The sequence below is a fragment of the Ctenocephalides felis genome, unplaced genomic scaffold (genome assembly GCF_003426905.1).
Source record: "Ctenocephalides felis isolate EL2017-DRISC unplaced genomic scaffold, ASM342690v1 CF-g0.4_SCAFFOLD_01170, whole genome shotgun sequence".
NCBI lineage: Eukaryota > Metazoa > Arthropoda > Insecta > Siphonaptera > Pulicidae > Ctenocephalides > Ctenocephalides felis.
Window position 1 is genome coordinate 85,915,874 of NW_020537324.1, and position 18,370 is coordinate 85,934,243.

The following is an 18,370-nucleotide window of genomic DNA, read 5'->3' on the forward strand; positions in this document are numbered from 1 at the left end:
CAGGACTCCTATATAAAATCAAAACAACTTTTCCAAACTACTTCAATATCTTAAGCTTCAATATCTTAAGCTCATACTTGCTTAATAGAAAATTTAGAATCAAAATTAAAGATGTGACTTCGAGCATCAGAAATATAGAATGCGGGGTACACAGGGCAGTGTGCTAAGCCCTGTACTTTATCTTCTTTTCACAAACGATATGCCCACAGATGATCTTCTAACCATATGCACTTACGCCGATGACATAGCAATTATTTCATGCAATTCCGATATTAGAACAGCAACTTGTCAGTTACAAAATTATTTATCTATTCTCGAAAAATGGTTTTTAGATTGGAATATCAAAATCAATATCGAAAAATCTCAGCACATAATTGTTTCTCTAAAACATCACAACAGTCCACCTATCATCATGAACAATTCAATAATTCCACTATGCAATTCTGTTAAATATTTAGGCATGCACATTGATTCGAAATTGACATGGAGAACGCACATTGAATATAAAAAGAAACAAATCCAACTGAAAATAAAAGATTTTTACTGGCTTTTTGGGAGGAAATCTGAAATCTCTCTCGATAACAAGGTACTTTTGTATAAAACTATCATAGTGCCCATTTGGACTTATGGAATCGAACTATGGGGTTGCTCATGCAAATCTAACATAAACATCATTCAAAGGTGCCAGAATAAAATTCTGCGTATCCTTACTAATGCGCCTTGGTATATTTCGAATTTTTGCCTACATAAGGATTTGAAAATCTCAACAGTCAACGAAATGATCAAGATTAGAAGTTCATCTTTCAACAACAAATTAACCCAGCATACAAATCCTACAATTCAAGCGATTCAGAGACCGATAAGAAGATTGAGCAAGAAATGGCCTTCCGATCTACCAAACACCTAGCCCAATGTCTGCACGCGTCCTGACGTAGTACGCGGCATACATCATCACGTCATCGTTCATTTATGTTATTATTTTTGTATTACTGTTTTAATTTAATTTTTATTTCAACTTTTTTCATTTTATATTCAATGTATTGCATTTTTTGTTTTTTTTGTATTTTTTTTTGCTCATATCAATTTTGTAAATAAGACATTAAAGTCTTGATTAACAAAAATAAATTGTAACAAAAAAAAAAAAAAAAAAAAAAAAAAAGCCTTCTGAAAACTGCCTTGCGCGCACCAGATTGAAAAACACTGATTTAGAACTTTATTCAATTTAAATTATTTTTTTTTTAAATTGTGTTGGTTCATTGATACTGTTATTTTGCAAATACTAGCACCTTTCCTAAAACAGTCATACCCGCTCCACAGGTTGGGAAACACTGATTTAGATATAAAGTACAATATTTTTCACTTATTTATTTTTTCATTAATATTTAGATCAATCAAAGCGCTACAAGTAAAGTGTGTCGATATTGATATATATAAAAAAAATCTTGTGATATTTTCTCTAACATATAAAACGAAATATTTTCATTAATTGAAAAATATTAAAATAAGACTGATATATTTTTTGAGCTATTTTCTTTTTCTCTCAAAAAATTCGGGATTTTTTGCCAAAACGTGCAAAAGCTAAGAAAAAAAATTGATAATATTTATTGTGATCTCGAAGACTTACTCCGACTACTAAATATATATATAAATTATATATTTATATTATTAAAAACTAAAAGATAGTACGTTTGCTATATTAGTTCGGCGGTAAGAAATATTTTTTTAATAGCTTGATGAAAACAAGAAAATATTTAATCGAGTGATTTTAAATATAAAAATATATATATAGAATTATATGACAACAAAAAATGAGTAATGTAGACGTCGTGTTTTCGTTTCTTGTCATTTTATTTAACATTTCTTACGCTTATTACATATTGTTGTATATACATACATATATATAAATTAATAGAAGTTTTATCGAAACGATATTGATGAAATGTGTCTTGTAAGGTTTTTTTTTAATTACGAAAAAAACAAAAAATGTGTGAAACTGTGATTCCTGCCTTTCTCGTGTAAAACGGCGATGCTAGAAAATAGAAACATTAAGCGTTCTTTCCATTTAATTAAAAATAATTACTAAAAAGCTGTACGAGTATTGCATTTTGGATCAGAAATATAGCTTAGTTGTAAAGCACACAAATTGATGATTTAATAATAATAAATACCGAGTCAAGATGTTTTTTTTTAAAGCTACATTTCTATCAAAAATCCATTACAACAATATGGCACATTGTCCGCGGTCTAAGAGTAAAAACAATATTTGCTTTAATAATTTTTTATAAGTCGTTTTTGTGATATCATCGGGTGAAGATTTTGACGAATTTATAACTGTAATTTAAAATAAATGGAAACAATTACAGTTACACTTGTACTTCATAAAATCCCATGTTAGCAACAAATTTAAGTCATTATCATATATAATGAAATTATCTTTTACAATTTTCATTTACCATTTACCATTCACTCTTTTTGTACGAATTTCTTTTCCAATGGAATTAATCGAGTTTAGTAAAGAGCAATAGATTTAATGAAGTAAAAGTTAATGTTAAATTTAATAAATATAAAAACAATTACTCTTCTGTAAGTTTCCATCAAGGTGCATTTCTTGTATGTAATACAGTATTATAATAAACAATGGTTTAAAATTACAATCGGTTTGTTTTATTGATTTGTTTGTGTTTTACAGGTGAAAATTGTAATAGATTTTAGGGATGTAAGCCTTTAGGGATTTGCTTAGAGCATCTTTTGTAACAAGAAGAATTATAAAGATTGAGGTTTTTTTCAGTTCTTCCATGGTAATAGATTCTTTGGTGTATAAGATGAGCACATTAGGAATTTCTGGGACTCCCTTAGAGCACAACCAGAAATGTTTGATTTTTTTTTTAAGTTCTTTCAAGAAAGATTTTATAGGTACTTGAAACGATTTATTAAGCTTTTCTAGAATCTCCTTAACAGGTCTGCTTAGAACACCTTTTAGTACCATGAATATTACGATTTTTTTAAGTTCTTTCGAAGAATATTTCATAGGCACTCGAAATGATTTACTGAACCTTTCTGGAACTTTTAGGGGTCTTCCTTTGAGCAGAATTAGTATTTATTCAAAATCTTTGTCAGTTATTTCAAAATAGATTTTAAATGAATCTTTTTATTCTTTAATGGCTCTATCGAAAACCTACTGAAATCTTTAGGGACTGTTTTAATGAAAATATTAGTACATTCTGGAACTCCCTTAAGGGAATCTGCTTAAAGCATCTTTAGTACCCTGATATATTGTGAATTTCTTTAATTCTTTCAATGAAAATCTAATAGATTCTTGAAATAATCCTTTTAGAACTTTCAGAGGTCTCTTTAGATTGGTTTAGTTAACTACAAAGGTCAAAATGTAGCATTTCTGTAAGTTTTTCTAAAAAAGATCTTATGCATTCTTGAAAAGATCTGTTGAGCCTTTCTGGAAGGTTTTAGGGGTTTTCCTAGAACAGTTTAGTATGTAACGAGATCAAAATTTGTAAGTTTTTTCAATAAAGGTCTTGACTGTTGAGTCTTTCTTAAATTTGCAGAATGATGGCAAAGATCTTAAAGATTGTTGAAAAAAGCGTTTTTGGAAGTTTTAGGGACCTTCTTAGAATTCTTGGAATTTAGTATTCTAGAAGGTGAAGTTTCAGAATCAGTTTTTCTAAAAAGGTCTTGGAAGGTGTTGGGTCAAGTCTTAGAACTGCAGAATGATGGCACGTATTAAATGCCAAAACGTATGAAGAATTGTATTAATATTAATTTATTTTTTTATTTTGACAGATTGACTACTTTAAATGGCATATGAATATATAAATACATAATTATTGCCACGGTTACTAATAATTTACTAACTAATTAATACCTTTTAACCATATTATATTGTTTAGGCTTTTAATATATATATTTATCAATATTTATATTTGTAAATAATTTTACTTGTTTATTAAACGTCAAAAACAGGACTGAAGTTAGTGCTTGTACTAATTATAAACTTCCGCCAAATTTAAAAGTTTTACTGCAATTTTTAAAAAACAATATTTTTGATTTTATATATATTTTAAAATATACATATTAACCATAATATTAAATAATTTAATTTGAGCTTTTTGTAAAAAAATTAACCAAAATAATTAAAATTTTAAAGTTAAAGCACAAATGTCAAATGGCCGTCACCATCATTAGCAATATTGCAAGTTTTAAAATGCTTTTATTAATTTTACAATGATTCTTTTTATTTAACAAAGTTTTTATAAATTTATAATCAAACACTATTTTTTATTTATTTTATACTCAATTTGATGTGTTTATTTTAATTAAATTTTACCATTAATTGTTGCAACTTAATTATTGTTCTGTTGGTTTTTTTGCAAATTCAAAATGGCCTCCGCAAATGTGTCAGTCGGTTATAATAAATATTTGCACAAGGACATAATTGATATAATAATCAGTTTTAATTATCCTTATTATTACTAAAAATTATTAAATATGTGGTGTTTAATATAAAAGTGTCTTTCTTTCAAAACTTGCAAAGATAATAGTGATTATTTATTCTAAAATTGATCCATACATGTTCCTGTTTAAATGGCGTAAAGACGTTTGCAATTTTTAGAACGCTTTAAAGTAATCGTTTCATTTAACAAGTCCTTTATAATTTGTAGTCAAATACTTAATAGTGTTCATTTTATATTCAATCTGATGTTTCATAATGTTTATTTTAATCGATATTTACTATTTATGGATTTAATTAAATTTTTGTTCGTTTGGTTTTTGTGCAAATTCAAAATGGCGTCAACTGTCAGTTGGTTATAATAAAGTTTAACGGAATGATATACAAAAAACAACATGCAGGTATATATTAATACATATTTTCTAATCAAATAACTTTATGTCTATTATTATTATTATTTATCTATTATTTTTATATTCTTTATCCTATAAGTGTTCAATTTCAGATGGCGGCAGTGTTTGCACAAACACACGAACAATTTTCTATATATACATTTATATTGCGAGCAAACGGATCGCTCGAGAGTTGTTTTGAAATCGTTTTCAGTTGCTAAACAACTTTTGATGAAGTAACATCGAATTGATTGGATATCATATCCTTTTAATTTCATGTGATATTATGTAGAAGTTTCTTGTGCAATTCGGACTTGGACTTTTGAACGAGATGTACAAGGATATAATGTGTAAGTAATAATAATAATAATGTATATATATATATATATATGTGTGTGTGTGTGGCTAGCTAATATTATTTGTAATTTGTTTTAACTAAAAGCCTTTAAATAAAGCCATTTTTTATATCATTTTTCATTTATAATTATTTCTATGTTTCATGCATGTAGTGAGTCATTTTCCTTAGGAATTGTTAAAAACAAACAAAACATTTTTTACTAATTCATTTATGATTATTAATACACTTTTTGGTTTTTTAAAAAATTGCCATATATTCAAATTATCATATGAATTGAGAATTTAAAAAAATAACACTGTAATAGAAAATTTGATTTATTTTTCATGGAATTTTTTTAAAAAATTATTTAAAACACAGCCAACACGCGCTCCGCAGGTTGGAAAACACTGATTTAGAACTTTTAATTTAAAATACAATTTTTTACAAAGTAATAGATATTTTGATTTATTCTCCACGAATTTTTTTTAAAAAACTATACACATATTATGGACAACTTGATTAATAGTCATATTTGTGAAAAGTGTAATTTATTTAATGCTTTAATTTCAATTCAAATTAAAAATAAACATAACCAATTAGTTGTTTGTAAGTTTTACAGAATGCAAGACGTTCCTAATTTTTTTAAATAATACTTTATATTTAAATTTATAATAATTATAATATTTACTAATGATGCAAATACGGATCATTTTTCTATCAATTATCAATTTTCTTAACTTGTATCTGTTATACATTTTTCCCAAAGTTCTAATCAGATTTTTTTTTTTTTTTTAATAAAGTGTTCTATTTATTATTTTGTTATACAAAGTGTTTTACACATTTTTCAAATATTTATATTTTCTAGTACAAGCTACACGCTTTTTACTTTTATTTGGTAATTTTTAAAAGAATGTAGAATTTTGTGTAAGACTAAAATTGTTTATCAAATATTGTGCTTAAATTTTATTAAATTTAATAGAGTACAAACCACATCATAAATAAAATTCCTACTTATAAAAAAGCATAATAATTCAATATTAAAAATTTTAATTTATTGTTAAAAAATATTTTATATAAAGTGAATCTGAATTTGTTAAATAATTATTTTATTGCTTCTACTTTTAATCATATTTGTTATTTGTTTTTTTTAAGACATTTTTAATAATAAAATTTAAATGGTTTGGTTTATACGATACGCTTTTTACTTTTATTTGATAATCTTTTAATGGAATGTATGGAATTTTGTGTAACATATTATTACACAGCAAAATTTAAGCCTAATGTTTATAAAATTCATACAAATATCATAAATTACAAAACAAGCACAAAAAGATATAATTGATAATAAAAACTTATTGTTACACCTTTTTATATTTGCTTATGTTCCTAAAAGTATTTAACAAAAATATTAAAATATATTTTTAATATGTATCTATAATTGAATTAGTTAATTTATTTTATATGCCCACTTTTTAGTGCGCATGTTAGACTAGCTATTTCTCAATTATGAAATTTTTTATTTGTTTGTTTCTTTTCGTTTCCAGAAATGTATCTGCTTTTATTTATGAAAAGAAAACTAAGGATACTTTTACATTGTTGAAAAATTCTACAAGAAAATATGTTCGTCGACCTAACAACCCCGGAAAGGAATGATTTTTTGTCACAGACTTATGGAAGCTTAATTCCAGGGTAAGTGGATAAAAAAAATTAGTTAAAATATTGTAGTTATGGTTTTTGGTAATTATTTGTACTCTAATTAGAAATGTATATAATCTTTATTAAGTTTCAATGAATGGCTTTTACATTTTCGATTTTTTTTGAGAAAACATCGACGGTATGTTAAATATTGCCTCTCATAGACTTTTTCCAATTTTGGTATCAAACGATTCATAATGATTTGAGACATAAAATTAACAAATCGTATTTTCTAGCGAAAACATAAAACTTAAGATTGTGATATGTATGTTTCATGTATATTTTATATAGTCTTATTTTTTTACTAATTTTTTTTTTTTATAACGTGTGTTCGTGATTGGATTGCTATTTTTCGTGCTAATGTTGATATTAGCTGACAATTAGCAATAAATCTATCGGGGCACACCTATTTTTTCAATATAATCGATTTTAGCATCCTGTCCCACGTTTGCCCATAACAATATAGGAAGAGAATGTATACAAATATATGTACATGTATATATATATATATATATATATATATATACATTTGTTGAAATGTTAATGTGCTAATATCCATGTTTACGACAGAACTTTGTATGTACTCATTACATTACACAATTATTGTCAATACGCTAATTGGCGACAGAAATAAACTGTTGCCTAAATGTTTACAAAATATTAAAAGATAAATACGTATTTAAGTTTTGATCATATATATATATATATATATATATATATATATATATATATACATATTTAAGACAACCCTCTAAATCATAAGTTCCCAAACTTTTTCGCTACGTGTTAGACCCCTTTTTTGTTTTCTCGAGTCAGAGGATTTTTTAACTGGAGTACGGTTTTTTTCTCTAGAATTTTTGAAATTAATATGGTACCTCAGTGGGCATCTATTAATTACTTGACATAATTTCGATTTCTAAGGATTTTTTTACCCCCCTTGATGATACCTGACGATTTTTAAAATTAACCCTCCCTCCCCCATCCTATATCACATGAATTTTTAGTACTTAAAACAAATCGTAAAATTTCTAATTTATTTTAAAAAATTCCAGATATTTTTGGTATGTGTGATATCTTACTAGACTATACCTCTCACACGTGATATTTCGTGATTTTTTGTCAAAGGTTGCCCCCTTATGTAAAAGTAAAAATCTAGAAATTTGAAAAAATATTAGAAATTGAGAAGCTAAGTTAATTTATCGGCAATCTGTCTAATATTTGAGTTTTTCATTTCTTTTAAGTTTTTTTTTTACTTAAGATACATAATACATTTTTGTACAAGTTTTACAATATTTCGTGATCGTCAAATATAGTTAAAAAAGATATTTGAAACATGATGATGGAACTCATTTAGTTCAAAAAAACTTAGTGTTTTTATTCATTTATTTTTCATTTATATATCAATATACATATATGGATATTTCGATAAAGTTATTCTAATAATGTTTTTAACAATTTCAAAATGTATATACATAAATTATTATAAATTATAGTAGTGAATTCTAAACAATAATTATTTAGAATAGTAATGGCAAGTGCTCGAAATAATATTTAGTGTTACTGATATTTAAATAAAAATATAAATGAAGATTCTAGGTTTGAAAGACAGCAATAATAAAATAAGTTTAGGAAATGATTAAATTACAATTAATTTATGATTTTGTGATTTTATGGCGAAATTTTGAAAATTTTCAGCGCTTAACGATCCTTGCTAAAATGTTTCAAAAATTTGAGAAACAAACAAAAAAAATTTCTTTAGGCGAGAGTCCTTGAGGAACGAAATTTTGAGTTTGATTATTTCTTTACAATTTTTCCGAGAAAAATCTTAAGGAAAAAGCTTAAATGCCTCGAAAATTTGAAAAACATACAAAAATTCTTAAATGTGCTAGAAAGGCCTTAAATTTTTTTTAGAGAAGGAGGGTCCTTGAAGGACGAAATTTTGAGTTTTTTCCAGTTTTTTTCTGAAAAAAATGTTAACGATCCTTGTTTAAATGCCTCAAAAACTTGAAAGGCAAACAAAAATTCTTGAGATAGATTAACAGTGATAGAAAGGTTTTTCAAGTTTTCTTCATCAAAGATTTTATGACTTTAACAAGATTTTTTTCGTGAATATTTTAAAGAACTGAAAAACCTCAAAATTTTATTCCTTAAGGACCTTTTTTCTTGAAAATTTGAAACACAAAATCTTGAGAAAGATTAAAAGCGCTAGAAAGGTCCTAAAATAATTGAAAAACAAACAAAAATTTTTGTGAAAAATTAAAATTGCTAGAAAGGTCTTTAAGGTCAGAGGTTCTATGAGGATTTTGAAAAGTTGTAACAAATGACTATAAAACCCGAATAGTAGTTACAATTTTATTGATATTATTAATTAAAAGAAATATCACATTTGAATAAATCTAAGTAGACAAATCTTCAAGGAATAATAAAATTAATATAATAATTAAGAATAAATATATGATATAGTGTAGAAAAAATAATGGGGCACCAAAAAGTCTATGATAAAGTATAGAAATTAAAATGGTAGACCAAAAATTTATAATACAGTCTCGATAAAAAAGTGGTCGACGAAAGGTTAATATAAAATAATATGGTTGTTTCTTATACATCTTCCTGGTGCAAATTTTAGGAAAGTATATTTAAAATTAGTTAATTTAAATTCACATATGTAGTAGCCAGTGTTCTTGTTTATTTTTAAAATTAGTAATAATCTTAAGTGGAAGTTTAGGATGGTTTGACAAATCTTCAGGGAAAGAAACTTTTAGAGTAAAAGCTTTTGTGATATATGACTTGACATAAACGTATGTGTTTTGGTCTACGAATTCGTCTTAACATTAAATATTAACGCTGCCTCTTCTTCTTGCGGCAAATAAAATTTATTCCTTGCAGTTCCTTGATTTATTTTGCTGCTATATACATATATATATATATATGTATATATATATATATAGGTTGTAAGGAAATTTGTTTTTCTTGCAAGTTAGTTGTCCCAATCAAGGAAAGTGCTCCCGTGACGTCACAGACGATCAGGTGACGTATCGATCAAATTTTGAGACGGTATCCCTAGGGAATATCTACATTTATATATATATATATATATATATATATATATATATGCTAATATGATTTAAATTTTATTTTATTGCTCTGAACATCATATCGTGGGTAGATGTGACTTATATTGGATAACTCTTGAGAAAACATCAAAGAAAGGGAAGTTTTTAAAGAGAAATAAAATGCTTTAGGTTTTTATATCTATACTGTTTTTGAAAAACATGAAAATGATGCTCAGAGGGTTTCCATTAAACCTAATGGGAAAAAAGTTGCTATAGATCCACAAGACTAAAAACGGTCAACTACCAGATACGTTTTACTGCTAGAAAATATTATAAATGACTTCCAAAGGTTCCATTACCCATATACTGTTCCTTATCACGATTCCCTTAATTAGAAATCAGAACCACAATTAAATTTTATAACCTCATTACGACATCAACAAATTATTCATTAATTTATTCATTCCATTGTGCAATGATTTCTTTTTCCAAGAAAGTGTTTCTTTTCGTGGACGCAAACAAAAATTATGATGATACCGTAATTGCATTGTATTGTCAGTGAACTGGTATGGCTTTATTATTATTTATATTATTATTATTGTTATTTGTTGAATTGTGAATTTAATTTCATTGTCTCTGATCTCGATTACAAATTTCGAGGCCGCGTTTCACTTTCTGCCAAAACTTCATGCTTGGCGGAAGAATGCGCTCCAATTTCCATAGGAAAAGATATATATATATATATATATATATATATATATAAATTTTTGTTCGCGTGATGAATTTCCGTATCAATATCTACTCTGAATATAATTCTTTGGCCAAAGTGCGTGTAATGCGTCTATTAATCGCTCTCGGAAATTAGTTTTTCGCCATTATCGAACAAAACATTTAGTCAAGAGCTAAAACTAAAACTATTTTATAACCATAACAAACAAAAGCTCGAACTGAAAATAATTTTTAATGGACGTTTCTCATTCGAACTCCGACATTTTGCGAATTATCTAGCAATTACTGATAATGATCCGAAATTCGAATTTAAAATTAGATTAGATTTTTGCACCGGCGGGTACCACCAGACAAAATAATTATATATATATATATATATATATATATTATACTAGATGACCCGACAGACGTTGTCCTGTACCCACATCTACGTTTATTTAATATCTTATACTAATATTTCCCGTTCAGTTAAAAATAATAATTACTGTTCTTCGAATTACTATTTACACCAATATATGAGTGATGTTAAATGTAGAACTGCTTCAAATAAAATGATGATTATCAATTCCCACAGTTAACACTTTAATTTATATCACCTTGGATTTTTCTACCCAAAATAATAGCTTCAATAATGTTGCCTATAATTTTTATAATTACGTACCATATTTTACTGGCTTTTAGTAATTTACGATCTAAATTAAATTTGTTTCACTAATAATTCAATATACATTATTACTTAAGTTTATATTTGAAGTGAATTAATTTATCAAATCCTAATCACATGTGCTCTATTCAACCTACGATCAACAAAATTATTGCAGTAAATGTAGAGGAAAAAAGCGTGTGTCAGAAATAGGCTAATCTTTATCTTAAGTTCATAAACTCACTCATAAACTATTTGATTTAAATGAACAAAAAAACATTGTATGCGTCTTTTATTTGCATGATAGCTCACTCATTTTTCACGCAGAAGTACTAATTTTAAAGCTTATTTTGAGAACTATAAAACCCCATTGTCATATCTAGCCTAATATTGTTCCTAGAACACTATAAAGCAACAAATTTATATAATTTATTATTTATAGTTGAAATGTATGTTTCTGAAGATATTAGCAAACAACGCTTTTAATTTTTCTTTAACGTTTAGTTAAAAATAATAATCTGTCAAATTGAATTTTAAATAGTGTATATTTTTAGTCGCAATCACTGACATTTCACAATCGTGAGACACTATCTTATTATATTGCATATTTTAATTTTTAGCACATCTCAGCTGCTTTTTGCCAATAATAATGTAGACATTACATTTTTCTTATTTATAATCATGAATTTATTATATTTTAATACTGCCTTAGCCTATAAGTGAATAGAAATGTTTGGCAGATGACAGTCTTCATTTGTTTTTAATGTCAAACTATTCCTCAAATATTTTCAAGGTCGAGGTAAGCGGTTTTTTGTAATTTTTTCCATTTATTTCCACTATCTAACTATATTTTTATAAATCAAAAAATTCTAGAAATTACTTCGAACAAACTTCAGGAAGATTTATGAAAATCCAAGTAATAGTTTAGGAGAATTAATCTTTCATACGCCGTTACAGAAGAATTTTATATATAAGATATTAGGGTGGTCCTTAATATGGATTGAATTGCTCTCTATCTAAACGTTAATATTAAGAGCTAAAACTGTCAGAGAATTGTTTTTTATCAATTTGGAACCATTTGAGCCCCTGGGAGCAAGGAAATTCGAAAATCTCCATATTAAGGACCGGCCTATAAAGAAAGAATATTATATATATATATATATATATATATTGATTGTTTCTTTTCCGAACAGTAAATCCAATAATAAAAAACAATTTGTTTTTTGAAGATGTTTAATACGACGTTTCGGAACTAGGTACGTTCCATCATCAGGTTTATTCTGTCAAATACAATGTTTTTTAAAATACTGATTAACATTAATTAACAATGGTCAATACAGATTAATTAGAAAAAAATTTTGTTATAAAGGAATGGATTATGTACCGGATAGATAGTAATAAGACTTAACTAAAAAAGGTTTTATATAAAATTGAGAAGCAAAAATTATTTACCTGTAATAATTTATATATCCATATCACTAATATTTTTTTTTGTTAAAAACACTCGATTTTTTTGGAAGATATTTGTAGATGTTACGACTACACAAGACTTAAACACACTGATATGGATTTCTGTCTGCCAGATGTAAGGACAAAGCACGGAACTCTTGGCAAAATGATTTTTTATGGCTCTTGTTTGGTAATTTACGAAAAAAGGAAAAATATTGCTTTAGTAAATGTTGAGAAATATTATGTATATATATATATATACATATATATATATATACATACATACATGAACATGTATATGTACACCTACATACTCATACATACACATGCACATATCTATATATTAATGTATCCACAATTATACACATGAACACATATGCAAGTGTATGTGTATAGTGTATATTTTTTTCTAATTAATCTGTATTGACCATTGTTAATTAATGTTAATCAGTATTTTAAAAAACGTTGTATTTGACAGAATAAACCTGATGATGGAACGTACCTAGTTCCGAAACGTCGTATTAAACATCTTCAAAAAACAAATTGTTTTTTATTATTGGATTTACTGTTCGGAAAAGAAACAATCAATATATTGAAAAAATCCAGGACTTATCTATTATATATATATATATATATATATATATATATATATATACTCGTATATATCGTATATATATATCATACATATTGTTTATCCATAATGCATTCGATATGGATCATGACCGCCATACATTTATTGTGTTTATGTGACAATATGTTCGCGTTTTTCTTTGTCATTTCAAGACACGCGATCTGCTCCTCTAGATAGCAAAATAGTACTAAATGGCTAAAGATTTCATGTATGGACTGGATATATAGATTTTTATTACACGAATGGACACAGGACCGAACTTATACGAAGGTCACATAGCCTAAATAAAGGGCCCTTGTGTAAAAGTCTCATGGCTCCCACTTGTTTTTGGTCTCGGAGTTGATAAGATGATGAGCTCCTGCTTTAATAAATCTTTTATCTAAAGCATGTATTTTAATACAGAAGATTTTCTATCACCCTCCGGCCCTGTCTGGTATTTTTCTACCGAGGTAAATAAATCTAGGCCAATGGCAAAACTTTTTTCTATAACGAGCCAATTTGTCAAATTTTCTTGACGTTATTTATTTTCGCGCAAAAAACTTTTTTGCTATTTTGCAAATTGATCAATTATTTCAGTTTTTATTTTTGGTGCTCGATGCTCATTTTATTTGCAAATATATATTGTATATGGGCACGCGATGAGAATATATATATATATATATATATATATATATATATATATATATATATATATATATTGTAGAGTATTTTTATGTGTTATGAATGATGCGAATAATTTTAGAAAGTAATTATTTTTATAAATGCATATTGCGTGATCGCGATTAATTTGTTTGATTTTATAGCAAATATTTTATTATACCGTTTAGTTAAATCTATCTATATAATTTGATTTTAGTATCTAATTTGTTTTTAGTCATTAATTTTTCTAATTAAATTTATTGATCAACTTCTCAGAGAAAAAGTTTATGTTTTTGTCAGAGAATCCTATATGCTAATTTTATGTTTGCTAGATGTTTTGAGTCGTTCTGAATAGTTCAGAATAGGAAAAAAATGTATGTGTGAGTCAAAAATTGATTTTTCATGGATTTTGAATACATTTTCTGCGCAAAGAATTTGTGTACATATATATATGTATTTTTATTTTTTTTGTTCTAATAGATTTTCCGGGCCGCTAAATTTTTGTATATATTTTTTTTCTTAGCACTATTTCTAAATAACTAATTTTGTATATGATTTTATTTGACTTTCATTCTATCACATTTTGCAGTTGACTAATTTTTATTCATTAATTTTTATTGAATTTTTTAAAGACATTTTTCAGGTAACTAATTTTTTGTATATAATTTTTTTATGATTTTTTTCCTAATACCATTTCAAAATAACTAATCTTGTATATGATTTTTTATGAATTTTATTCTATCACATTTTCCGGTTAACTAATTTTCATTTATTTCGGGTAACTGATTTTTTTTTTTTTTTTTTTTTTTTTCTAACACATTTTCCGTGTAACTGAATTTTTGTATATAATTTTTTATAGCACAATTTCTGAGTAACTAACTTTGTATATGATTTTTTTATAAACTTTGTCCTATTACAATTCTTGAGTGACTAATTTTTGTATACGATTTTTTTGTATGATTTTTTTTCTGTACATTTTCTGATTGATTAATTTTTGTATTATATTCAATAAATATTTAAATAAATTTAATCAATATTAATATAAATTTAATAAATCTTAATATATTTTTTTTTCCAAAACATTTTCTGAGTAACTAATTTTTATATAGATTTTCTTTTTTCTCACACATTTTCAGGACACCTATATATACTTTGTATACATTCTTGAAAGTTTTTTCGACAAGGGAATTTATTAGTCATATTCAATTTTGGTTAATTGAATTGAATATAGAATATTGCATCGAATAATAATAATAAATAATTAAGATCAAATTTATTCCTTCTAGTTTCGACACTAGTCATCATTAAAATACTCAAAATTAAATCTTAAATAAACTATAAAAATTATAATCAGACAATTATAAGTCGGTCTACCCGAAGGCAAGTCCATGGATGGACACATAGGTATTATAAAAAAAAAAAAAAGAATAAATAAATATGTATATATATATTTTTTTTTTCATATATTATCATATTTTCTAGTTATTATATCGATTCGATTGTTTTTCCCATATTTTGGCAGTCGTCCAGCTACATAATGTCTGGGCATTGTCCAAGTAGACAAATATATGTAACTCTATTATCGATTAGATATTTTAATGTCCTCTTCAACAAATCAATAAAAATGTACTTTATAATTTATTTTTGTGTTTTATAGTTATACTGGCCATTGTCCGACTCTGAAATTCCGATATGGAAGATGTTACGGCGCGAACACTAAGGACATCATCAAAGATTTGGCTGTTAAAGGAGCAGTCAAGTAAGTAGAATGATTAAATAAATATTTATTTAATAAATTAAATGAATTATGTATTTTTATATAAAATTAATGCCGCACGTTTAAAATGTTTTTACTAAAATTCAAAATATCGAAAAAATAATTATTGAATTATTAATTGAACAAGTAGGTAAGATGATGAGATAAAACATGGTGTTGAAAAAAATGACTTTTAAAATACAAAACCATCTGATATTAATGTTTCAAGAATTTCTTTTTGAATCTTGCCCCGGTACTGGTAAAAGTGAGTTTGGGTGATCCTCGAGGTGGCTTTTGTAATTTTCTGAGTGTGTTCATATTTCATCGTTTATTGTGTTCACTTTATGCATTAAACAATTCGGTACATGAATGCAAATTTTTTGCAATGACAATACTATATGATATAAATTCATATTTATTTATATGCACAAATTTTGCTTTTAATTTTTAATATTTCTCTATTTTCTATCCAGTGCTGCCTATAGAGAACCCGAGCCTAGCAGAAGAATTCTAGGTCTGAGGTATCCTGAAACAGGTGATATAAGATTTTTTTTAATATTATACAATTTTCTTTCATCTTTGCTCTAAAAAAGTAAAAATAAACTTAAAATGAATATAAGCTCCTAAATATGAAATCATCTGACCAATGGCATTGATTTTGAGATTGATAGAAGTTGAACTTTCTATTTTTTATGTAAGATGTGAGAATAAATTAAATAATTTTAAAGGTATATTTAAATATAAATAAAGTTTTTTTTCAGATGATTCTGAACACCGATATAGAGATCCGGTGCCAAGTGCTACAAGGGGTAGATACATACATGGATATACAGGTAAATATATATAGAGTGTCCCAGAACTCAACGTCAAGCCGAAGCACGATGATAGTATTAATAGATTTTTATTAATTTTTAGTTTTCCAGTAACTATCATGAAAAACTTAGAAAAAAATATTTCATGCAGTTTGAAAATTATGAGCTTTATTTAAGTGCTACCTAAAGCTTTGGTCAAACAGGGAACATTTTTCGTCTATTGTTAATTCGGTTATTAATTCAATAGATCATTTAAAGTTTTAAATGCGTAACCGTAAGTAACATTTCTAGTAAAAAAAATGACAAAAGTGTCAAGACTTTTTGCCAAACTGAATTTAAAATTTTCAAAATTGATGGCTTTTGAAAGAATCCATCTTTGAAAAAATGTACTTATACGTTATGTGGCGCATTTAATTAGAATTGTAAAATGATATTGTTAAATAGTTTCATACTAAAAAAACAGTAAAAGATAAAAATCTAAAAATAACACACAATTTTCTAACGCATTTTTCTCAGTTCCTGCATATATAACCCTCATCATTTCGGACAAATTTTAAGATATTACTTAAAGGCTCATTATTTTCAAACTACGTGCGATGGCTATTTTTTATCTTTTTTGATGACGTTGAGTTCTGGGACACTCTGTATACAAACAAATTTTTGAGATAAAACCCGAGTAATTTCTATGATGCCACAACTATTTTTCTAACATTTCACACTTAAGTTTCCTTCAAGTAAAAAAAAATCAATAAAACAAATGACAATTTTTTTCTCTGTGATAATTCATGCATCAATAGATTTTAAAAGATTGTTTGTAATTAATTTTTTTTAAAAATGCTCATGCACACAAACTCAGGCATCATTAAGGGCTGTTAAAGTTTCTAGTATCAAAAATATTTTTTTGAATATGCTGCTTTTGCAAGTTTAATTTATTAATGTGGAATTTTTATATTTTTTATATTTTATTTGTTTTAGTATACGCTTTGAGAGCTTGCCTGCTGTATTTATTTGAATAAAAAAATAAATATTAATAATTTTAAATATATATAATATTTCGAGTACTTTTCATATATGGGCTTACTCTATATTTTTTTTAGTGTAAGAAAAATCGTAAAAGTGATTTGATAGTATTTCGCGTTCGTTCTGCCACGTTATAGTACTACTAGAAGCACGGCATGCCCATACCATCAAGAATATATACAATTTTACTACAATCGAGTAATTGAGTTCGCGGAGCTTTGAATAAAATATTCTCTATTCGCATAGTCATTGCATTCGATTTTTACATAAAAATCGAGCGCTCCAAACGCTTCTTTATTAACCCATTGTCTTTGCTTCCCTCGAAACACGACCCACTTTGGATAAAAAAATTATTATAGGCATAGAATTATTCTATAACAAAAAAACTGATACACCTAGTTAGCACCTAATTCCTGTACAAACTTCTTCTTTTTAACTTCCCGTAGGGCAAGTATAGTAATCGCAAAAAAATCGAAAATGAAAATTTTTATATATCATTACGTTTCAAAGGTTTCTGAACATTTTGGCATACCTTAGAAAAAATTGATGTATGTGTGTGTGTGTGTGTATGTATGTATGTGCGGATACAAATTTTCGTCGTCAATAATTCAAAAAACATTTGGTTCGTATTGATAAGGAGACGTGCTGATTAGTTTTTGGCGAAGGCAGGTCTAGCCGTTCCGAAGATACGGGGCAAAAAGTGCCGAAAACGGTAACTCAGTTTTTTAAGAGAACGGAGCGTCCGATTTGAA